Here is a 24,953-nt window from a genome sequence, read left to right on the forward strand (position 1 = left end):
TCTTTACCACTGAGCCACCTAGGAAGCCCAATTCATTCACTATCAAGCACGTATTAAGCAGCTATGGTATGTCACGTGCTCTGCTCTGAGCCGTGGGTTTGATCCTTAAGACATGGCCTCTGCCTTCAGAATAAAGACAAATCTTCCTACTTGGTTTCACCCCTCACTCCACGTAGTGCAATACCAGGATCCTGGGCTGAGTCCCAAGGCATCTTCCTCTTTGGCCATTTTTGACCATGACTGCACTTGCTTGCTTCTTCTGTTCCCACCGCCAGCTCTGAGTTCACTCAGGAGCAAGGCTCACTAGAATTCCTACCACTTTCTTGACACTTACCTAGCTAAAATAGTCACCCTTCAGGCACAAAAGTCATCTCTGAAGTTTGCAACTGTGATTAGACTTCTTCAAGAAGATGTACTTGAAGATGTACTTCAAATACAGCCTGCAAAGTCCCCACTCCCAGGGGTCACCCACAGGTGGGAAAGAGGGCAGAAGAAGAAGAGGGTGTCAGAGGATGAGATGGCTGGATGGCATCACTGATGCAATGGACATGAACTTGGGTAAACTTCAGGAGATGGTAAGGGACAGGGAGGCTTGGCGTGCTACAGTCCATGGGGTTGCAAAGAGTCAGGCATGACTGGGCGACTGAACAACAATAACACAGCCCCCACCGCTCGCCATCTCCTGTTGGTGACCTAAAGAACTCGCAGAGGTTCCCTGTTGCTTAGTAGATACAACTGGAACCTTTAGGAGCCCTCCCACACATTTCCAGCTCCTTTTATTATAACCCAACAGTGTCTCTTCTCACCACCAGCACACTCGTTTTGTAACTCAGTAGCTGAGAAAGAGCAAAGAGCTCTTTAAGAGAACCACTTCCACGTTTATAGTTGATTTATTCAACAAATATTTACTAACAGCCAGTCTGTACCAGGCACTGTGACGCACTAAGATGGCTCTGATGGTGACTAGGGTAGACATGCCTTCTGTCCTGGGGGAGCCCATGAACAGACAGGACAGACACTAATAATGAAAACAGAATGGGACGTATGACCAGACTGGATGGCCATCTGGGGTTCCTGAGAGTCTGGGCATTTCCACTGTGGCTGCACAGATCTCTTTTACTTCCTGCCTGGATTCTTCACAGAGCAGAGGGTGCTTTGCTGGGGAGGAGTGGAGAATGTGCCAACAGGATGTCTACACGGGAAGAGCCCAAAGGCATCAGTCCCCATTCTGTTCTTCCCCCTCCCCTGGGGAGGAGGTCCCGCCCTCCTTGAATTCAGTCTCCTAGGGAAGTGACACAGGAAGCAGGGACGGAATTAAGAGCTTAAGAATTCCATGTCCAAACAAACCATGAAAGTGAGAAGGACTGCAAAAGGCACTTCCCAATTTCACCGTGCTGGGAAATACCAGATCCTGCCACTTCTCCAGAAAGCAGCCACTTCGTTAAGGGTGAAATTCACTCTCTTCTGTTCTCTGACTACATCGCCCATGAGAGGCGGTGACGCTGTTTCATTTTGAAACTTGTCCATGAATGAAGGCTCTAAGCTCTTATGCAGTTGTTGGATGTTGAGTCAGTGCTTAACCACTATAATTTGCAGAAAAGTCCTCCAACAATTTAACCAAGACGAGACACTACATATTCCACTCGGCTTGCTTGTCCACTGCTCTCTGTGGAATGGGGAAAATAAGGAAAAGGTATGAAGTATCAGTTCGGTTCAGTTCAGTCGCTCAGTCGTGTCCGACTCTTTGCGACCCCATGAATCGCAGCACGCCAGGCCTCCCTGTTCATCACCATCTCCCGGAGTTCATTCTTTTCAGAAAACATCTATAAAACTGACAAAAGTAACAGGGTTTCAGAGCTGATGACCCTCATTCTCTGTAAGGGTGCAGAAACTTTTTTAGAGGACGTGATGGTGGGGTAAGAGGGTGGGGGCAGAGAGCTCCCATATTCTTGAATATAAGCCTACTGGGTGCTTCCCCGGCGCCTTCTGGTGGGTGGGGGTCTCTCCCCATTTGGTGCCTCTATCATCTGGTTGTGGAACTGGAGTGGGCCCTAAGAATGTTGTGGAGGTGGTGGGTGGGGTGGGGCTGGCCTGTGCAAGGCAGCAGTAGAGTGTTCCTTTTTAGATGCGCCTGGCAGAAGTGAAAGTGGCGTGAGCGCTCAAACAAGAAAAGCATCAGAAGAAAACTTTCAAAGGCCGCTGCCCTAAGTCTGTGGGGGTTTCCTCAACCAACAGGCAAATCCCTACATTAGCAAGTTTCTTTCCCTCCGTCTTTCCTGCCTCCCCCTGCTTCTTTATTTCCATCCTTCCTTTTGTTTTTCTTTCAATGGAAACACCTTCTTCCTCTTCCAGCCTCAATTCTACCATCTTTCCAGGTCAAGCTAAAGGCTAACCTCTTTCACACACCTTTCCCATCTAATCAACCTCCAGCTGTCCACTCCTTTCTCTGAATCGCTTGGTATGGCTACACACAGTGTCTGGTGCTCCCCAACCAGGTTGAAAACGTTTAGAGGGCAGGGGCCAATAGAGTCCCTCAGCCCAGAGCTGGGTATCTAACAGGCCTTTATTGAGACCTCCACTTGCCCTTTACTTCTCATTAAACATCAGAGAATTCACACAGGAAAATAAAAATAATGAAAGTGAATAAGCCTTCATGTGGGTGGAGTCGTCAACCATTTTATACATCAGAGAATTCCTACTGGAGAGAAGCCCCGTATCTGATGTGTCTGTGGGAGAGCCCTCGGGTGAGTCTGGAGGCTTGGAAGGCTCATCTGACTCAGTGTTCTGGAACTCAGTTACATAGAACGTGACGTGGGGAAACCTGCGCTCAAGAGACCCAACACTGGCGTGCACATTAGAGAGAAGTGATGAATCCAAAGAATGTGGAAAAACCTCCCTCGAGACCTTTACCAACCAACATCAGAGGATTCACCCAAGTCAAGAGCAGGGTAGATGCAGGGGTACAATAGGATGCAAAGAGGCCACAGCTCCTGTCTCTGTACAGCTCGTCTCTGATCCATTTCTCAGCTGAAAAAATTGAGACTTGGACAGGAAGCATTTTCTACCGTAGGTACAGCTAGAATATCACAAAACTTTGATTCGTGCTATTTTTTTTTTTAAACAAAAACTTGAAACACTTCCATGTCTGATTTTCTTCATTATTTCTCACCAGGGAAGGGAAGGGAAGGGATGATGTCCTGAAACGCTTGTTACTGATGGTGAAATGGGGTTGGAGGGGCTGCATCACAGGTCAGGATAAGAGTTCTGTTCTCTGGGGACCTTTCTTTGATGTGCTGGGGTCCATGCTAGGTGCTAAAGGAGATCAAAGCTGAAAAGAGAGGTCCTTGCCCTCAAACAGCTCATAACCCAGGAAGGGGACAGACGGGTTCTTACAATCTGCTTTAACGGGAGTGAATGTGAAAAACAGCAGAGGCATGAGATACAGGAAAGGAGTCCCACGTTCCTTTCGGGGAAGTAGGATAAGCCTCACAGAGGAGGTATTGTTTTATAATAGCTGAGACAGAAAGGATGAGAAGTTTACCAGACAAACAAGTGAGGAGAGGGTGTTCCAGGCAAAGGCACTGACATAAGACAGGGTATGGCTGTTGAGGGTCGTGAAGCAATCCAATCTGTAATGAACGGCGAGGGTGGCACATGGGCATAAGCTAGCCAGGCAGTTAGACGAGGGGAAGATAACATGAGTCCCCTGAATGTCCTGCAAGGCAGTTCAGATTTCCCTTTAAGCAATGGAAGCTGAATTAGTTTCTTACTGCTGCTGTAACAAATTGCCACAAACTTGGTTGCATAAAACCACACAGACTTATTATCTAACACTTCTGGAGGTCAAGAGCTTCACTAGGCCAAAGTCAAGGTGTCAGCAGACCGTGTCTCTTCTGGCGGCTCCAGGAGAGAGTCAGCTCTTTGCTTATTCCAGTTTCTAGAAGCTGCTGACATTCCTTGGCGCTTGTCTCTCTCCCATCTTCAAAGCCAGCAATCATTCTGACCTCCGCTTCCTGGTCACTTCTCCTCTGACCCTAATGTTCTCTTCTAAGGATCTTTGTGATTAGATTGGATCCACTGGATGATGGGGCTTCCCTGGCAGATGGTAATGAGTCTACCTGCAATGTGGGAGCCCAGGTTCAATCCCTGGGTTGAGAAGATCCCCTGGAGAAGGAAATGGCAACCCACTTGAGTATTCTTGCCTGGGAAATCCCATGGGGTCCATGGGGTCGCAAAAAGTCAGACACAACTGGGTGACTTCACTTTCTTTTTTTCTTTCACTGGATAATCCAGGTTAAGGTCTGCATTTCAAGATCCCTAACTTAATCCCATCTGCAAAATCCCTTTCAACAACATAAGGTAATATATTCACAGCTTCCAGGTTTAGGATGTGGACATATTTAGAAGGCTATTATTCTGCTTATCACAGGAGCCATGCCAGAATTCTGAGCAGGAGTGTGGGGGTAATTAGAGTGTTGGGTAGTACAGCATCATGGTTCAAAGAGCAGCTGTAGGAGTCTGACTTCCTGGATTCAATTCTGACTCCATCATGTAAGACTTATGTGACCTTATATCACCTCCTACTTCATTTCTCTCTGTTTCCTCATCTGTGAAATGAGAATACCTACCTCAAAAGACAGTCGGAAGGATTCTGCAGACTAACAGAGGTGCAACACTTAGGAGAGCGGAAAGCACTCAATAAGCTGGGGACATCCTGGTGCTCAGTACATGCTAAGAACAGCAATCTGGCCAGGAAAAAGACTGAGGTCAACGCCGTGCAGAGCAGAATGTAGCATCTAGGGGACCCATTTCCACAGGACCATCAATACAGTAGGAAGGAGGTCTCCAAGCGGCAGGGGATTCTATGGCACAGAGGAATCATGCAGGCCCTCCGAACGGCACCACGTTGCTCAGCGAAGCTCTCACCTGCTTCCTCTCTGCTGGCAAAATGAAATGAGGGAAAGAATTTGCACCAATCTGTTCCTATCCTTAGGTGGGGTTCCGTCTGTGTTGGATAATATTAGAGTGTAGGTGATGCTTTCTTTGTCTTAAGCTCTTCCCTGAGATCCCTGGAACAAGTGTTGGATTTGACACAGGGCCAGTGAAAGACCTGGCAACATCTCAGCCACATACCCAGTGTGACCGTGAGTGTGCTTCTGAGTTGATGGACAACTGGTTTGGGGCCTCTTCTTCCCTATCTTCTCTGTCTCCATTTTCTGGTACCAATGAACCTGAAGCTATCAAAGAAAATCTCTCCTTTCTGTTGTTTTTTTTACTCTGCTGCTGCTGCTGCTTCTAAGTCGCTTCAGTCGTGTCGGACTCTGTGCGACCCCATAGACGGCCTCCCACCGGGCTCCGCCGTCCCTGGGATTCTCCAGGCAAGAACATTGGAGTGTGTTGCCATTTCCTTCTCCAATGCATGAAAGTGAAAAGTGAAAGTAAAGTCGCTCAGTCTTGTCTGACTCTTAGTGACCTCGTGGACTGCAGCCCACCAGGCTCCTCCGTCCATGGGATTTTCCAGGCAAGAGTACTGGAGTTGGGTGCCATTGCCTTCTCCGGTTTTTTTCTCTACAGAACTCTAAAGGAGCAGTTTTGGATTGCTTAGAAGTTTACCTGCAAATGGATAAAATATAGGACACCCAGTTAAACCTGAATTTTCAGATAAACAACGAATGATTTTAGTATGTCTCAAATGTTACTATATGTTTAGTAATACTTTAAAAACCAGATTATTTGATTAACCAGAGTACTCTGTTCCCTAAATTCATCATATAATACTTTATGTTCTTTGATGTAATCTACAAGCCAGATTGGTATTCAAGCCCTGAAAGTTCTCATACCTTCTGTGGGTAGACATTCTCTGTACTAACACAGGGAAAGGAGGGAAGACTGTTTCCAGAGGGATGGCAAGGGTCCAAATAGTGAGGACTGGTCCCTCTATTTCTCTGATATGAATGCTGAGAGCTGTGATACAGTTTCTTCTTCTGCCCAACTCTGAGATTCAGAGAAACTCAGTTCCGGCTCCGTATCGCATCTGCCCTCTGCATTAATGGGGAGGATCATCGCTGCTGCTCCAGGACCCAAGGATGACCAGGATACCCACTCTGCTTAAGTATATTGAGATCATTTTGTCTATATTGTTGTCTTTGATCTGGGCTAGGATAATGATGATGATTCTCACCATCTATGGGATGCAAGCGAAAGTCTGTCTCTGGATTGGGTGTGTATAATTCGCAGTCACTGTTATATGAAACACATAAATGAAAGAACAGCTGAAATCCGCAAGGCTAGTCATGGTTGGCACTAGTTTTGCTCAAGGTTTGGCTCTCAGGCTCCATCCCATGTAACTCCTCCAATCTAGAATGACCCTCTTTTTTTTATTCACCGTGAGCCCTCTAAACTTTGGTCTGTGGCAGGGAGTGGGGGGTAAACACTTGAAATCTTCCAATTTACCTTGTTTGCAGGCCGAGGCTCAGCCCTGCCGCCAGTTAGGGCTTCGAGCAGATGATCACTTCCAGGTCACTTCCTGGTCATCTGCAGCCACTCTCCACTGCAGCATATTGTTCAGCCTGGTGCTGTTGGTGGGACTTGAGTTTTCACATCCAAGTTGTTTAGACATGTTGTGATGGCTGGTTCCTGCATTTCTGTACTCACCCTCATTTCAGCATCATTTCAGAAACTCTAAGTAAATGCAAAAGATTGTAACAGTTTATGAATCAGGAAGGAATTTTACCCCCTCTGGATGTGAACTGACCCACCCAGCTGAAGGCAGGAGGCCTAACCACACAGGATTAACTGTGTTCTCTAGCACCTCCATTACTTCTTGAAAAAGTGACCCTGAGGGGCCAGGGGAATTAATGACTTAATGCCTACAAAGCTCTAGGAACAACTTGCTGCAGATAAGGTCTCATTATCGTTAATTGTTGTTATTATTTTTGTTATTGTTGTTCTTAACCCAACTCCTGTGAAAAGCTGCCACAGCTCTGTTAGTGACCTCAGGTCAGGGGTTTAATGAATACCTCTTCTGAATGCCAGAGGCCCCAGGCACTATGTTCCCGCCCCCACATCCAGGCTCCACCTCCTAGGAACTCCACCTTCAGGGTCCTTGCAACCTGGCAGATCTTCCCAGGCCCTATCTGAGGGACTCCATCATTCTTCAGTCCCGCAAACACCCCAGCTCGCGCTGCTCCCAGCTCCAGACACCCGCATCCCCTTTGCCACCTCTCCCCCATGTGATCTCACACACTTCTCTTGACCTTGTCTCCACTTTTCTGCAGTTTTCTAGCGCTCCCAACACATTTCTTTTGACTCCCAAACTGCTCTTCAGAGCCAAGGCTTTTGAGGATCACGAAAGCTAAGAGGGGGTTCCCTGATCCCTGTCCTTCACCCTTGCGTTCCCCTCGTCCTCCACTGCATCCCAGGTATCGCATCCCACCTTCTTGAGACCTTCAGGATTGTTCCTCAGGTGGCGAGGCCGGTTGGGTGGGTTTGGTTTAGGGTTACAGAGTTTGGCACTAACTCACAGCCCCGTGCAGCTGCCTTCTTTAATTAATTACTTCCAATTTTTGAAAAATCATCTCTTCATTTGGACCTCAGTGCATGCCTCTGGGGCACATGTCACATCAATTACACACAGCAATTAAGTCTGCTGCTTAAAGAAGCTGTGAGCCTCTTAAACAACTCAAACACAGTTCGAGCCTAACTGCCTTAGATCACTCAGCTGTACATGGACCTTGAGGCCGAACCCCCAGGGGAGGAATTGAGCTGCAGCAGTCCACTTAGGAATGGAAGATGTTCTCTTGTTGTGGGTGCCTGCCCTGGGCCACCCACGCTCCCTAACTCCAGGGTTCCTCTTGGCCTTTGCTTAAATAGTCAGGAAGCTCAGGTGGTTTCTCTAGGGTAGTAACAACGTCTCTCAAATTCCAAAGCCCGCCTCTCTACTGTCCTAATTGGCCACCTTGCGTGGATAAAGATGAATCTGAGGCCCTCACACAACAGGATGGGGACTAAGTTAATCTGTCCTTCCATCCATACAGATGGTGGACACAGGCTTAACTAATGCTTTCACAGTGGTTTGAATTAGGAAAACGGTCACAGATGTTGCTTGAGGGTAGAGATAATTTCTTAATGGTCCTTGAGTCCCACCTGGCTTGACAGACACTTGGTAGATATTTAAGGAAGGTTCATAGAATGCTGCAGACAGAAAGGGGTAAAAGCACGCAGTACATCAACAAACACCTTTCCATGTGCAAAGCAAGTAGGCATACAGGACTGGTCTAACACCTTAGCCTCATTAACATTGTCCTTTCTACCCAACTGGAATTAAAAAAACAAACACACACATTAGTAGGCCAGGTAAACGAGGCTTTCCTTATCTATTTAACTCATTTCTTTATTGGCATATGTGAGTTGCCTGTGAGTCTGTTATGTTTGCCGGAATCGTGGCTGGCCATTTGAGTCCAAACTTCCAGAGAGCAGAGACCACATGTGTTCCATTTGCTTTGTATGGTGTCCAGCAAAGAGGTGCAGTACAGTATCACAGACAAGTCCTGGACTTGGACCCTGGAGACCCAGGATTTCATTCTGCCCACGTTACCCTTAAAATCTGGACCTTGTTTTTAATATATTGTTTTTAAAAAATTAGCAGAAACAAATATTTTCTGCCCTTCCTACCCTCCAGTGTTGAGGGAAGAATTAAGTGAAATATTGTAAAAGAAAGATTTGTAGAAGTTGTCACATAAGTGCATTAAAAAAAAAAATTATATGGAGAAAGAATGGCCACCCACTCCAGTATTCTTGCCTGGAAAAGTCTGACAGGCTGCAATCCATGGAGTTACATGACTGAGCATGCGTGCATGAGGCTGGAGGGAGATGGGTTGATAGCAATAAACTGGTAGAACTAAAAAAAAAAATTATAAAATGCATTTTGATGATAAGGACACCACAGCAACTATGACCCAAACTCTGAGATGTTTCAGTTGGAGAAGCTGATGTGTAGAGACCACAGCTGTATGGAGCTCTGAACCAGATGATGGTCCCAGGCCATGCTGCAGCTAAATCAGCTGAGATCAAAGTGGCCAATAGCCTCAAGAGCCTCCCTCATCTTTGTCCCCAAAGCAAAAGAGCTCCACTCACATACCTGACCTTTTAGTGCATTCTGGCATTTGTTTTAACCTTTCCTTGGAATTTTAGTGGGGGTGGTGCCAACTGAGACGGCGCAGAATGAAAGCGCCCATGGACCTTACATACACATATACACAAGTGCACACACACAAACCCCCTGGCAGACAAGCCAAGAGTCCAGCTTTCTGGGTGTCTCTAAACATTATCACTTGAGAAAAAAGTGGCTACCAGAGGGAAGTCCAGGACAACTTTACCCATTCTGTACAAGGGGCAGTTTCCTATAGTAAGGGCTTCGAGATGAGAAATTGGATAGTAACTCTTAGGAAAGGAATGGAATTACAAGGTATTAAGGAACACAGTCAACTTTCTAAAGGAGAATCCTAGGTATTACATCTGAAAGGCTCTAAGAGCCATATAATCCCCTCTTCTTACAAAACCTCAAAGGTGGAGTGATTGAACAAAGGTCACAGCCCTACAAGTATGAGGGCCTAGGAAACCCCGAACAGAACTCTGGCCCCAACTCTGGTGCAATATATGGGGTAACATTAGTCAATGGGTAGGCAGGGAGCCATAGCCACTGCCCCTCCACGTGGAAAGAACTAGTATTGACTAGGGCTACATCCCTGGAAACTTGGGGAGCAAAGAAATGCAGTGAATTGGGGGCTTGTACCAGGCTGTCCAGCTCACCTTATAGGAACGAGATAGCTCTGCTGCTGTTTAAATTAAATGTGTAAGACTTTCAGAGCTGTCAAAATATACAGAACTTTTTACTAAAATTTTTAAATTAAAAAAAAAAAAAAAGAAATGGTGGGAGTTCCCTGGTGGCCAAATTGTTAGGGTTCTGGGCTCTCACTGCCATGGCCCAGGTTCAATCCCTGGAGAACCAAGATTCCACGAGCTACATGGCATGGCCAATAAAAGGGTGGGGATAAGGGGGTTTTGCTAGTTTTGGCTGATGGCCTTAATGAGATGGTGAAGAATTATCCAGGGCCAGGAAACCAGGATGACAGAAGTCTCATTTTCCAATAAGACCAGATGTGGTTGCTAAATATTGCCTGTAATGACTGCCAAGCAGAAGAAGGGAGGCACTGAAACTAGCAAAATGATGACAGCACTTCTTCTGGTAGGTTCTCAAGGGGGAAGAGTTAAGGGGGAGCAGAGGAACTAGGGTCACCATGCCAGGCCCAAGGCCTTCCAAAGTACCTGTCACCAGCACTTCAAATACACTGGTCAAGTCCCAAGTGCCTGGAGAGAGCAAAGAGGAAAAAAACATGAAATAAAGGAGATATGTAAAACTGAATATTAGAACTATTATCCCTCACGTGGTGCGGCTACTTGTTTTCACTGGACAGGAAAATGCAGCCATTTTTCCAGGAAGCCCTTTGAGAGGACAGCATGTTGGGAATCAGAAGACTGAATCCTGCCCTGCCTCCATTGTTGACTGGGCTGGGTGACTTAGGCTGAGCCAGGAGACACACCTTGGCTTGAATTGCCTTCATTTGGAATAATACCCGTTCTATCTGCATCATGGGGTTGTTGGAAAATCTGATAATGGATATAACCTGTCTGCAAAAACTTTAAAGCACTCTTCAAGCAGAAGGTGATAATATTACTATTCCAATGACTAGGAGCCCTTCAGAGGTGTGGCCCATGGGTAGAAACTCCTAGAGACTTGGTTCTTCAGCCCTCACTCTGCATACCCCTCTTCCAAGAGGCCGAGTGGGAGAAGGGACGGGACAAATGTCCAAGAAGGCAAAGTTAGACATCTCAGTGAGATGTTCTAGGCTCACTAGCCTCCATGGATGCCAAGGTTTTTCTCACATTGAATCGAAGTTTTTCCTTTTACTACTTATGATTGTTTCCTCCTGTTTTTCTTGAAGATTTTCTCTCACCTGCTTTATGACATTATTTTTTAGTGTTTATCCACTGAAGACACTCACTATTGAAGAACGTGACCCAAAGTTGCTAAATTATGATCCCTGGAGTCCAAGTGTAATAAAAACGAAGCATCTGTTTTGAGAAGTAGCCAAGGATAGAGTTAGCCCTGGAACCCTTTTATTTATAAAGTTTCAATCTCTTCCCTTTTCCCAAACTCAGGTCATTTTATTCCCCACAGGAATTCTGGGGGGTGCAATTTTTGGAGAAGTAGCTGCATATGTATTAAAAATGTTGAGAGCTCAGATTTAGTGCAAGAACATTTATTAAGCATAGTGTAAGAATAATAAGGAATTCCAATTAAGATAAAATTTGGAAAACATCAGGGAACTTTGGTTTATGGTGGGAAAGGTCATGACTTGGTTCTACTCCACTGGAGGCCTTTACTTTGCCTGGTTCATTTCCCCTCCCTGTACTCCAAGCGCTTTCAATTATGGACAGCTTCTCTTGGCGATGAACTTGGATAAATGCTACCTTGTTAGCTAATAGTACCATTAATTATATTAATGATTAATAGCTAATTAGTCATGATGCTGTAATGCTTAAATGGAGGCTTCCTTTCTTTCGGCAGCTCCATATCTCAAGCACAATCGAGTACACGCGCCTGCACACACACACACACACACACACACACACACACACACACAATCCCCTTCCCTATTTCTGGCCGCAGAACAAGCAGGGTTCTAAATTTGTTTTTCTGACAAGTCTGGGCGATCTCTAAATTTCTCGTTTTTATTAGCTGTCTCATTCATCAAACAAATAACCCACTACTGCTTACATTGTCTTTTTTATTTCTGTCTTCTGTTACCCACACCGCCCTTCAGTAACAAGGGGGCCAGAGTCAAGTTGTTTTTTGTTTGTTTACCTTATAAACCAAAAAACCTCCTGATTTCTACTACACCTCGCTTGGACCTACTTTTCTACTTTGGCCCCCTTTCTGAACTTCACTTTCCCTAATCTTAACCCGCTCTCTACTTGTGGAACGCCCCCACTCTCCAGCCCAAAGCTCCCTCCTACTCTACATTTTGGCTTCCTTTCAGCAACCACGCCCCCAGACCCAAGGAGAGCGGCGCGCACGCGCACCCCACGCCTTTACCTGGGCGCTCGGCAGTGGGCGGAGTAGGGGAGGCGGGGGTGGAGCGGGAGTCGGCGGTTGTGTGGGAGGCGAAGCGCTCACAATGTGGCAGGAGGGAGAAAAGGTGCGCCAGGGCCGGCCCCGAGGGCTGCGCATGCGCGCCGCCGCGCCCAGCGGCCGGGATGCCAGGGGGGCGGGCGGAGGGAGGTGTCGGGCTCCCTGTTGGGCGGGCGGGGGGGGCCGGCGAGGGAAGGGGCCGCGGGCGCGCGCGCGCTCTCGCCGCCGCTCGCCCTCCCTCTCTCCCTGCCCCCCTCTCTGCACACACAACCACACACGCACACCCCCCCTCCCCTGCCTCCCTCCCCGCGCACCGCCCGCCCCGCCAGCCCCGCTCGCCCTCGCGCGCTCGGAAGGGAGTCGCGAGACGTCGGAGCGGCGGCCACGTAGCGCTGCGGCGGCGGCGGCGGCGGCGGCGGCGGCCGAGGCCGGGTCTGCGGAGCGGCCCTGAGGACAGACGTTGGGCAGGGGGGAGGGGCCGGCCCAGCCGGCGGTTGTTACTCGAGCGCCGCGGCTACAGGCCCCCCGCCGCAGGGATGGACCGCCGAGGCGGCGGTCGGGGCGGCGGAGGCGGAGGCGGCCGGCCCGGGTGAGTAGGGGCCCCTGCCCCCCACGTACACGCCACAGTTGCGGCTGCGCCCCTGGCAGCAGCCCTTCCTCTCAGCCGCCCTCCGAGCCGACAGGGGCTCTGGGCGCCGGGTTAACCCTTCGCCGAGGCAGCTGCGTGCACTAGGCCGGAGCAGCCCCCATCCGGAGGGGAGGCCCCGAGCGTTGAGCTTTTCTGGCCCGGACCCTGGCTGGAGGCGCCGGCTTCTGTCCCTTCGCCCCCTCTTTCTCGGACCCGGGCTGGGCTCCAGTTTTGCAGAGTGCGCTCGCCCGGAGGCCCGAGGGGAAGCTGGGGTTGCACGGGGTAGCGGGCCGAGGGGAGGTTTGCACCGGTCCTCCTTCGAGCATTCTCCTGCCCAGCAGCTGGTGGCTTGCACCCACTGCCTCCCCTGTCCTGCGGCTGCGCCCAAACCACCAACCCCCGGGAGTATTGTGCCGCCTGAGATAAAAATGCATCTAAGTGTACACCCGCCCAATACTCACCCAGAGGGTAATGCAGACCTTTCTCCACCCCCACCACAGCCTCCCCTCCAATCAGGCTCTGCTTAAGATTCTTAGATGGGAGCCACTAAAGGTAGTGACACCCCCGTTACATCTGCACAGAACATGTTCATTGTCGAGGAATGTCTCCGCCAGAAATGAAAAATACCCCTGCTTCACCCTGGAACACTGTCTACGATTTAAGATCCCGTCTGCTTTTCTTGAAGAGGGCCAGTCTTTGATCACATCTAGCACATCCCTCCCCCACAACGCGCGCGCGCGCGCGCGCGCACACACACACACACACACACACACACACACACACACACACACACTTCCTGATTGCTGAACAGTCCCTGTCATCGCGGATCCATTGTCAGGAATGGCTTGTGCCAATCAAAGGAATGTGCTTTTGCCTTTGGAGAAGGGTGCTTTCCACAACCACGTTCTCAGGATATTGCTGTGTGAGTCTGTCTTTGATTGTCCTCAGGTTGCCTCTGTGTTCAAGTATCATCTTTCCAGTGTTTCCCCTATATACATTACATCTCCCGTGGATCCCCAGTAGTACCTGAGTGATGGGTTGCCCCCCACCAGTTAATTACGTATGGTGTGTGGGAATTTCATTTTTTAAAAAAAAATTCGTTTATTTGGTTGTAATGTTTAACATCTGTAGTCAAGGCATAGTAAATATATAGGATAATATTTGGGGACAATTCTTTTCTTTTCTTTTCCAGAGATGGCATGGTCCGTATTGTTCTGGGAATGGCAAATAGCACATGCTTTGTTGACAACATGTGTGTGCTTAGGGAATGAAGAGCTGCTGTGGTTGGTGTGTGAGAGTGTGTGCGCTGAATGCTGGTTGTGTTCCCATATAGGGCTGATTTGAGAGTGGTGAGCTGTACTGTGATAGGGCTGGCAGGCATCTGGGATGTTTGTATCAGGACTGTGCACATATATTCAGATAGATATTGCCTTTAGTATGCTGCTGCTGCTAAGTCGCTTCAGTCCTGTCCGACTCTTTGCGACCCCATAGACGGCAGCCCACCGGGCTCCCCCGTCCCTGGGATTCTCCAGGCAAGAACACTGGAGTGGGTTTTTGTTGAAAATGTACACTGATGTGTTTTTGGAATTCTGAAAATGTCTGTTTTAGTGGTTCCTAACCTCTCTTTGGATTCATGGAAGCCTTTAGGACCCTCTTCCAGGGGAAATAGACACTCATAATTTTGTATGCAATTACAGTCATCTTGAGCCTGGTCCTGGGCCCTGAGGTTAAAATCTGTATTGAAAGGACTTTGAGTTTTGTGTTTTGCTTTCTTTCTTGAGGATTGTCATTACTTTGGTCCTGAGCAGTAACCAACAAACTAGAAGAAATATGTATCCTCGTGTTTTGTTCTTTGATTACAGTGAGTTAGGTATTTATAAGGTATCATTTCCCCTGTCTTACAGTAAAGAAATGTATGTGAGAATTTCAGAAAAAGTTAAAACTGGAGTCAGAATAACTTGTTTAAATGTGTCTAAATGTGCCTGGCATTATCTTCTAAGTGTAGCAGATTTCAACAGGAGAATCAGTGGTCTGTTTTCTAATGCCTATCTGGAATCATTTTGTGTTGTTTGAGGTTGATCTGATCTCTTAAAAGAAGGCCTTATCTTTCCCATGGTAGAGTACCTGCTCTGTGAAGATTTTTCAACTTTATTAAATGTGATTTCATGTCTTTTTTTCAGAGTGATGTTACCATCAGAATCATCCATTTTAAAATTTTGTTTTAATGGAAGGATTTTAATTGTAATAAGGAAATTCAGTCTCCATGTTTAAATCTAGAACTAGATATGAATGTTGCACCATTCTACAATAAGCAGGGGATAAATATCAACTATTCTTGTTTAAATCACCCTGCCCTCAGCCTTTGCCTTTTGACCATATCTCAGTCAGGAGACAGTGTGTGATAGTGTTATGATGGGCAGTGAGATAAAAGAAACAGGTCCCCAGCTCTCCAGGAGCTTGTAATTCTGATAATATTTTTTGCTTACAAAATCCTTTAGGACTTTCATATTTTTGATATTTTGGAGTTTCTGAGAGGCTAAGGAATTTATGGTATTAGCAGCATTTTGGATGGCAAGGGAGCCTTGGAATCTTGCATAAAACCTGTTTCATTCACCTGAAGAATAGCATTTATTCTAATAATTAGGCAGTATATCCTATGAAATTTGAAAGTATGCTGAGATTGCAAATATTGCATTTTTATTATCTAATAAACAGGATTGAGGTGGCTTATATTGCAGGTTATGTTGTTTTTTTTTTTCATGTCGTGCCTAAAGTTTTACTGTCAGAAATTATTTGCATATCCTAAGCCCAGGGAATTTCAAAATTGCAAATATGTTACTTTTCTTTTTCAGTGTAGTATGTGACAAATCATTAAAATCTCAGGGGACAGTGTGCTTCCTTGATTTAACATCACAGAACCTCTTCTAACCAGTCACTTACCTAGGTAAACACCCACACACCACAAAGCAGCTGATCATATAACTCATATGGCTGTGAGGACAGCATTCTCTCTGCCAAATTCAGAGCTTGGAAGCTGGAAAACAATTGCATAGCAGTGAAACATGGAGTCGTGGTGCCGGCTGCTCACTCTCATTAACACAAACAGCTTGCTGTAGTTTTTTCAACGCTCTTCTTCAGACACCCTTCCCTTAGGAGGTTTCAGATCAGCAGCTTCTACTCAAGGGAAACAGCACCTACTTTCTGCAACTGTGGCCTCAAGATCTGATGCGTGACACCCAGAGCTGTTTCCATTTCTGCTCTCAGTATGGGAAGTAATCTTGTAGTGTGGTAAGAAAATACTTATTCAAGTCTGTAGAAAAAAGTTGATTAGTAATGCTGCTGATGTGATTTTGTTTTGAATGTCTGAAGCCTTTTGAAGAAGCAAACTTGTAAAAGTGAACTGTTTAAAAACAAATCACCCTTTTCTCAAGAGTTTCAGAAGATTTCACCAAAATGTGAATATACTCTTGAGTTTCATTTCCCTTGTTCTAAAAAGTCAGTTGAGAGACAACCAAAAGCAAAAAAGAACTGAACTGGATTCTCTCGTATTTTGAATCATAGCCTTTGGAACTAAAGGAGGTGACTGCATTTCCTCGCCAGGAATTCCTGAGTCTTATGCTACCGTTTTAGGTATGATGTTTTTCTCATCTATTGTCATCATTTCAGACAGCATTTTGATAAAATGATTTTGATAAGCAGAATTTATTTTAATAAAAGTGAGTTGGTGTTGGAGTTAGTGACTTTAGCTGAGGGAGGATCAGGGAGATGGTTCTTTGGAGCCAGGCAGAACTAGATTTGAATAAAGCTCCACTGTCTTTACAGCATTGGACTAGTCACCTTGACCTCTCTATAGCCTCAGTTTCCTTGCCAGAAGAGTGGGGTTTGTTATGATATTAGAGATAATATATATGAACTTCTAGAAGACAGGCACATATACACATTGAGGACTCAATGGTAGGACAGGAGTGATGTGGGAGTGAAACTGCAGATCATTTTGGCTTACAGGATTTAGAAGTCTGGTGCTGCGATCTGCATACTTTAATTTGTGCTGATTTGAGATGAAAAAATTGCAAATATTTAACTTGGTGCGTACCTAAGTCTTGCAGGTGCACTGTGCTTGTTGGAACTTTGATTTGTTGCTCTATGGCTGGCTGAACTTGGTGGAGACAATAAAACTTAGCTCCAAATTCAACAGTGTTACCCACAGGCTGTGCTTGTTTTAAGCCTTTTCAGAGCTTACGTGGTGAAAGGGGTGTTTTAGGACACTAATGTAGCTCAATGAGTTCTGTGTCCAGAGTTGAATCACGTGCAAAGCCTTGTGTAAATTTTCATGGTTAATGCAAGTCATAAAGTGCTTGGTGGAATCAGTGAAGACATCCAATGCTTATTTTAGTTAATCTGTTTGTTTATTTAGCAGTTATCTTTGATATTTGAAAACACTTATGAACATGTTTTTCTTAAAAAATTCTCATTGCTCTTCTGAGGTTTTGATCATAAACTATTATTGGGGCTATAAGTTTGAGTGCCTAAGGCATTTTTGCTTTGATGGGTGAAGGAAAGAAAAGTAAGATCCCTTACCTGTCAAATTTGATCAGCTCTCCACTTTAGACCTATACCTTTAGGTTGTGTATATAGTTCCCAGCATTGTTTTTAGTCAAAAAGGCAAGTTTATGGTACATTATTTTTTTTAAATGACAACCCGCTCCAGACTCTTGCCTGGAAAATCCCATGGACGGATGGAGGAGCCTGGTAGGCTACAGTCCATGGGGTCTCAAAGAGTCAGACATGACTGAGCAATTTCACATACATAAACATAAGAGTCTGGTTACTTTGAAAAGTAGATTCAGGACACGTATACAGTTTTATTCAATACGCAGAACTTTTAAAATAGAGTTTCTTGAGTTCTGTAGAATTAAATTATTCTGTCATTTTTGCAGAATATCACTGTGATAAGTCCATAACCTAGAGACTTTTCAGATAAGGTAGGCACATCAGTAATGCATTAGGAAATAGCTCAAGGGAATCTGCTAAGCCTTATTTTCTTTTATTATTGAGCCACCTAGGGGCTTGCCCATCAGTGGAATCAGTCACTAGTATTGGATTGCTGATAAAGAGGAGTTGGCAAAGTTAGACTTTGCAGAACACTTGAAAAAAACTTAGTCTTGGCCAGAATGTATAACTGCAGCATTTATGCTATGTGAACCCACTGACTAAATAAGGTTTAGATGATTGAGTTAACATAATTTTTTCTCAACTGTGGTACATTTTGCCAGGAAACTTTTTTTTGGAAGTGGTGCTATGTTGTTGGTTTTTTTTTTTTTCTGTCTAGTTTACTGGAGTCAAATGGCTCAGTAGATGGCTTGTTGCTTTTGTCAGTTTCTTGATAGGCCAGTCAGTGTGTGGTGAGAAGGGATTGCTGAAAGAGGATAAGAATGGAAATCATGCAAAGAATGGCTCCTGAGCATGATTTTTGGTCTTTACCGTGGATGTAAAGACCATGGTATCAGAGAATTGTGACTCTACTTGGATTTCACCAAGATAGGCAGTGTGGGTGATTCCTTTTGACTTCAATGCTAATGTAGAATGTAATCTTCAACACATTTATACTTTTCAGCTTTGTGATTTAGATTCAGTTTGGGGGATTCAATGGAACATAACTTCTTTTTTTAAATAATCTTTTAAACATTTTTTGTTTATTTTTCGCTCTGCTGGGTCTTAGTTGCTGCTCATGGGCTTTCTCTAGTTGCGTTGAGCAGGGACTGCTCTAGAGTTGCGGTGCATGGGATTCACACTGTGGTGATTTCTCTCGGGGAGCAAAGGCTGTAGGCGCAGGGGCTTCAGTAGTTGTGGGTCACAGGCTTAGTTGCTCCACAGCATGTGGGATCTTCCTGGACCAGGGATTAAACTTGTCCCTGCATTGGCAGGCGAATTCTTAACCACTGGACCACCAGGAAAGTCCCAGCATATAAAACTTCTTAATTATACTATGTGAGCTATAAAATGAGATTTATAACTAGGCCCTTATAAATTGTTTTTACCCTTTTGAATATATCATTTTAATATATCTAGAATAATATCAGTGGCCTATAAATATTGAAATGCAAAAAATAATACAGTAAAATACTGTTTTGTTTCTTGAGGGGGTGGCAAGGAGAGCATTTGTGACTTCAGTTTTGTAGATAAATCTGTTTTTTTCCCCCGGTTCCTCTTAAAACTATGTCCCAGCTGCCCATGGACTTTTCCTATATTAATATGCTAAGAGGTGGAGTTTGAACAAAAAAGATCTTAATGACATGGATAACCACAATGGTGTGATCACTCACCTAGAGCCAGACATCCTGGAGTCTGAAGTCATGTGGGCCTTTGGAAGCATCACTACAAAGATAGTGGAGGTGATGGAACTCCAGCTGAATTATTTCAAATCCTCAAAGATGATGCTCTTAAAGTGCTGCATGCAATATGCCAGCAAATTTGGAAAACTCAGCCGTGGCCACAGGACTGGAAAAGGTCATTTTTCATTCTAGTCTCAAAGAAGGGCAAGGCCACAGAATGTTCAAACTGCCACAGAATTGCACTCATTTCACATACAAGAAAAATAATGCTCAAAATCCTTTAAGCTAGGCTTCAGCAGTTTGTGAACCAAGAAATTCCAGATGTGCAAGCTGGATTTAGAAAAGGCAGAAGAATCAGAGATCAAATTGCCAACATCCATTGGATCATAGAAAAAGCAAGAGAATTCCAGAAAAACATCTTACTTCTGCTTCATTGACTACACTAAAGCATTTGACTGTGTAGATCACAACAAACTGGAAAATTCTTAAAGAAATGGGAATACAAGACCACCTTACCTCTTGAGAAACCTATATGCAGGTCAAGAAGCAAAAGTTAGAACCAGACATGGAAAAACAGGTTGATTCAAAACTGGGAAAGGAGTATGTCAAGGCTGTATATTACCAACTTGCTTATCTAACTTACATACAGAGTCAGTTCAGTCAGTCAGTTCAGTGGCTCAGTCATGTCTGACTCTTTGCGACCCCATGAATCACAGCACACCAGGCCTCCCTGTCCATCACCAACTCCCGGAGTTCACCCGAACTCATGTCGATCGAGTCGGTGATGCTATCCAGCCGTATCATCCTCTGTCGTCCCCTTGTCCTCCTACCCTCAATCCCTCCCAGGATCAGGGTCTTTTCCAATGAGTCAACTCTTCGCATGAGGTGGCCAAAGTACTGGAGTTTCAGCTTTAGCATCAGTCCTGCCAAAGAACACCCAGAACTGGTCTCCTTGAGGATGGACTGGTTGGATCTCCTTGCAGTCCAAGGGACTCTCAAGAGTCTCTCCAACACCACAGTTCAAAAGCATCACCCAATTCTTCAGCGCTCAGCTTTCTTCACAGTCCAACTCTCACATCCATACAGGACCACTGGAAAAACTATAGCCTTGACTAGATGGACCTTTGTTGGCAAAGTAATGTCTCTGCTTTTGAATATGCTGTCTAGGTTGGTCATAACTTTCCTTCTAAGGAGTAAGCGTCTTTTAATGTCATGGCTGCAGTCACCATCTGCAGTGACTTTGGAGCCCCCCAAAATAAAGTCTGACACTGTTTCCACTGTTTCCCCATCTATTTCCCATGAAGTGATGGGACCAGATGCCATGATCTTCATTTTCTGAATGTTGAGCTTTAAGCCAGCTTTTTCACTCTCCTCTTTCACTTTCATCAAGAGGCTTTTAGTTCCTCTTCACTCTGCCATAAGGGTGGTGTCATCTGCATATCTGAGATTATTGATATTTCTCCAGCAGTCTTGATTCCAGCTTGTGTTTCTTCCAGCCCAGCATTTCTCATGATGTACTCTGCATAGAAGTTAAATAAGCAGGGTGACAATATACAGCCTTGATGTACTCCTTTTCCTATTTGGAACCAGTCTGTTGTTCCATGTCCAGTTCTAATTGTTGCTTCCTGACCTGCATGTAGGTTTCTCAAGAGGCAGGTCAGGTGGCCTGGTATTCCCGTCTCTTTCAGAATTTTCCACAGTTTATTATGATCCACACAGTCAAAGGCTTTGGCATAGTCAATAAAGCAGAAATAGATGTTTTTCTGGAAAACTCTTCCTTTTTCCGTGATCCTGCGGATGTTTTTAATTTGATCTCTGGTTCCTCTGCCTTTTCTAAAACCAGCTTGAACATCTGGAAGTTCACGGCTCATGTACCATGCGAAATGCCTGGCTGAATGAATCATAAGCTGGAATCAAGATTGAGGGGAGAAATATCAATAACCTCAGATATGCAGATGACAGCACCCTTATGGCAGAAAGCAAAGAGGAATTAAAGAGATTAAAGAGCCTCTTGATGAAGGTGAAAGAAGAGAGTGAAAAAGCTAGCTTAAAACAACATTCAAAAAATGAAGATCATGGCATCTGGTCCCACAACTTCATGGCAAATAGATGGGGAAGCAATGGAAACAGTGACAGACTTTATTTTTTGGGCCCCAAAATCACTGCAGATAGTGACTGTAGCCATAAAATTAAAAGCCACTTGTTCCTTGGAAGATAAACAATGACAAACGTAGACAGCATCTTTTAAAAAAGCAGAGATATTACTGTGCCTAAATATCTGTATAGTCAAAGCTATGGTTTTTCCAGTAGTCATGTATGAATGTGAGAGCTGGACCATAAGGAAGGCTGAGTGCCAAAGAATTGATGCCTTCGAACTGTGGTGCTAGAGAAGACTTTTGAGAGTCCCTTGGACAGCAAGGAGACCAAACTAGTCAATCCTAAAGGAAATCAACCCTGAATATTCATTGGAAGGACTGTTGCTGAAGCTGATGCTCCAATACTTTGGCTATCTGATTCAAAAAGCCAACTCATTGGAAAAGACCCTAATGATGGGAAAGATTGAAGGCAGGCAGAGAAGGGGACAACAGAAGATGAGATGATTGATTGGCATCACCAACTCAATGGACATGAGTTTGGGGAAACTCCAGGAGATGGTGAATGACAGGGAAGCCTGGTGTGCTGCAGTCCATTGGGTCGCAAAGAGTCAGACATGAATGAGTTTGAACAAGAGTTTGAACTTAACCTTGCCTGAAGCATCCTGAGCTCTTCAGTTTTCTTCAGCATACCAGGTATATGCACTAGGAATACAAAGGCATTTAAATTAACTCAGTAAGTGTTTAGGAAAATCCTAAATGCTTACAGTAAGAATTGGATGAATAAGTTAATGTATATTCATGTAATTGAGTAAATTTTATATGGCTACAAAAAAGAATGAAGAAGCTATATATTATTGTGAAAAATCTCTAAGCCATATTTAAGTGTAATACAGTATGTACTCATTTGAGTATGGCTTATAAGATTCACTCATATTGTGTGTAACAATGCTTCATTTATTCTCATATAATATTTCATTGTATACATACGTTGTAATTTATTTCTCCATTCTTCTATTAATTGGAGAAGGAATGGCAACCCACTCCAGTATTCTTGCCTGGAAAATCCCATGGATGGAGGAGCCTGGTAGGCTACAGTCCATGGAGTTGCAAAGAGTCAGACACGACTGAGCGACTTCACTTCACTTTCACTTTCTACCATTAATGGACATTTGAATTGTTTCTGGTGTAGCTGTCATGAGTAATGCTGCTGTATTCACTATATTCTCTTCTGTACTTAAATTTTTTGATCCTTGCATGTGTATACTAAATAATTTTTCTAATTAAAAAATTATATAATTTCAAATGGCTAGTTGCCTCCTGTCAGATTGTGGTAAGCAGCATATACACTTATGCATCCATTCCAACTTGTCAGGAATTAAAACTGCATCCAAAAGGTAGTTTTTTCTGCCTTTCAGAAACTCCTCAAACTTTTCATCACCTCAAATGGAAAGTTAGATTTTTTTTTTCTTTAAAGATGTCTTGTGTCTCTAAGGTCAGGTGGTACAGAGAGTCTAAAGACATTCCACAGGAGCCAGCTGTTGCAGGGTTGGACTCTTCTAAATCTAGAACTGGTGTTTATTTAATTCTCTGTAACACTGTTTCTCAAACTTTTGGATCATGATCCACAGAGAGAAGCAGTATATGCATGCCCACGTGTATTCCCGCATATGTGTTCCACCACCTACAACTGAAACAAAGCTCCAGAAACAGTACTTAGCCTTACCATCTGTGAGACAGTCTGTTATTTTACACTGTTTCATTTGTAAAAATTGGGTTGGGACAGACAGTTTGAAAATCACTGCCCTAAATAGAACTTAACAAAAAGTATTTTCTTGAAGTTGATGCTAAACAAATGCTTCCTGGAGTAAAGGGGGATGGGGGGAGTGATAAGTTGAAAAGCTGTGCTTAATGGTGTGAGTTTGAAGCGCTAAGAAACGTGGCATGAAGGAAACCATCATATTTATGACCTTAGCTATTGCATCATTGTCGTTTAGTCGCTGAGTTGTGTCTGGCTCTTTTGAAACCTCATGGGCTATAACCACAGACAGGTTCCTCTACGAGATTTCCCCAGCAAGAATACTGGAGTGGGTTGCCTGTTCCTTCTCCAGGGGATCTTCCTGACTCAGTAATTGAACCTGCATCTCCTGCATTGGCAGGAGGATTCTTTACCGTTCAACCTCACCAGGGAAGCCCAGTTATTGCATAGAGAGAGTTAATTCTTAAAGTGAAACTCTGGAAAGGTTAAAATTGGATTCTCATTTTGCCTAGCATTTAAACTATGTTCTTCTAAAAGATGGGACACCTACTCTTGCTTAATACACACACACATACAGTCAAGCACTGGCTACCTGTTTATTCATTGTTAGCCAGAATTGAGTGGACTAAGAAATATGTACAAATACATATAAACTTATACAAATGTAATAAATATATACAGCATAACCTTTAACACAAAGTGTGGTTTAAATATCAATGTACGTGTGTAAAATGGTTATAGAATAAAAATACATCAAGGACTCAATAGTGAATTTTTACCTCTGTGTGAAAATCAGACTATGGGCTTGGACTATATTTCAGAGATAGCTCTGTCAGAAAAGCAATCATCAGAACCTGGTTCAATGGAAGGACAAAACTCTAAAGTTACTTGATTGGAGTTGTCTTTCATTTCCGTACCCAAAGTTATGTATACTGTGTGAATATGTCTGTATTTTTCTTTCTTTATGTACCATTTAATCCTCTTGTAACCCTTTGAGGTAGGTATTATTATCCCCATTTTTCAACAGGGAAATTAAGACAAAGAGGGGTTATGTAACTTGCCAAAGTGAATGTATTCTTTTCTTGGTGTTGAGATTTTGTAGGAAAAGACCCATCAAATGATTTTATTTTGGTAATTGAAAAATTAGTTTTAAAATTAAAAATCCATAAATATTTCTGGCTTTTAGAAGCCAGAGACTATGTAAGTAATTTTGTTAAATTGTTATTTTAAAAAAGATATTTTGGCCATGCCGTGTAGTGTGCAGGATCCTAGTTCCCCGACCAGGGATCAAATCTGTGCCCCCTACAGTGGAAGCATGAAGTCCTAACCACCGGACTGCCAGGGGCGTCCCTGTTTTGTTTTTTAAAATAATGTACAATAAATTGATATTTTGGCATGTGTACAGTTCTTCGTATTAGTACCTTTGTGTCAATTCTTTGTATTCATGTTGCCACCACCACGTCAGGGTACAGAACAAGTCCGTCACTCCAGACTCTTCCCTGTAATCCCTTTGCATTGGTACTCTCCTCCACCTGCCACTCTGGCAACCGTTGGTCTGTTGACCATCTCTATAGTGTTCTCTTTTGGAAAGTGCTGTGTAAGTAGGATCAGTCAGTATGTAGCCTTTTGAGACTGTCTTCCTCCACTTAGCATGACGCCTATGAGATTCATCCAGGTTTTCTGGTTATCAACAGTTTGTTCCTTTTATCACCAAGTAATAGGCGGCTCAGAGGTTAAAGCGTCTGCCTCCAATGAGGGAGACCTGGGTTCGATCCCTGGGTTGGGAAGATCCCCTGGAGAAGGAAATGGCAATCCACTCCAGTATTCTTGCCTGGAGAATCCCATGGACGGAGAAGCCTAGTAGGTTACGGTCCACGGGGTCGCAAAGAGTCGGACACGACTGAGCGACTTCACCGTCACCTTCAATATCCCATTGTGTGGGTACACC

General features: G+C 44.5%; 1 protein-coding gene and 1 long non-coding RNA gene across 8 annotated transcripts in view; one reads left to right on the forward strand and one right to left on the reverse strand.

Annotated features, from left to right (window-relative positions):
• Positions 1-874: 874 nt before the first annotated feature.
• Positions 875-12,292, reverse strand: LOC105608413 (uncharacterized). Its single transcript, XR_001043534.4, has 3 exons — positions 12,158-12,292; positions 6,454-6,681; positions 875-5,613 (listed from the first exon to the last, which is right to left on the reverse strand). It is a non-coding gene; the product is annotated as an uncharacterized LOC105608413 (long non-coding RNA).
• Positions 12,293-12,547: 255 nt separating this feature from the next.
• Positions 12,548-24,953, forward strand: part of ZNF652 (zinc finger protein 652) — a 63,295-nt gene continuing 50,889 nt past the window's right edge. For 2 of the 7 annotated variants that reach the window (XM_042255844.2, XM_042255846.2), the window contains exons 1-2: positions 12,548-12,782; positions 16,383-16,451. The gene's annotated coding sequence lies outside the window, so the exon portion shown is untranslated. Of the gene's footprint in view, positions 13,744-13,804; positions 16,110-16,382; positions 16,452-24,953 lie in introns of those variants that run through there. The other 5 variants (XM_060395550.1, XM_060395551.1, XM_042255843.2 and 2 more) reach the window with 3 other exon arrangements.

This window comes from Ovis aries, chromosome 11 (genome assembly GCF_016772045.2).
Source record: "Ovis aries strain OAR_USU_Benz2616 breed Rambouillet chromosome 11, ARS-UI_Ramb_v3.0, whole genome shotgun sequence".
Classification (NCBI taxonomy): domain Eukaryota; kingdom Metazoa; phylum Chordata; class Mammalia; order Artiodactyla; family Bovidae; genus Ovis; species Ovis aries.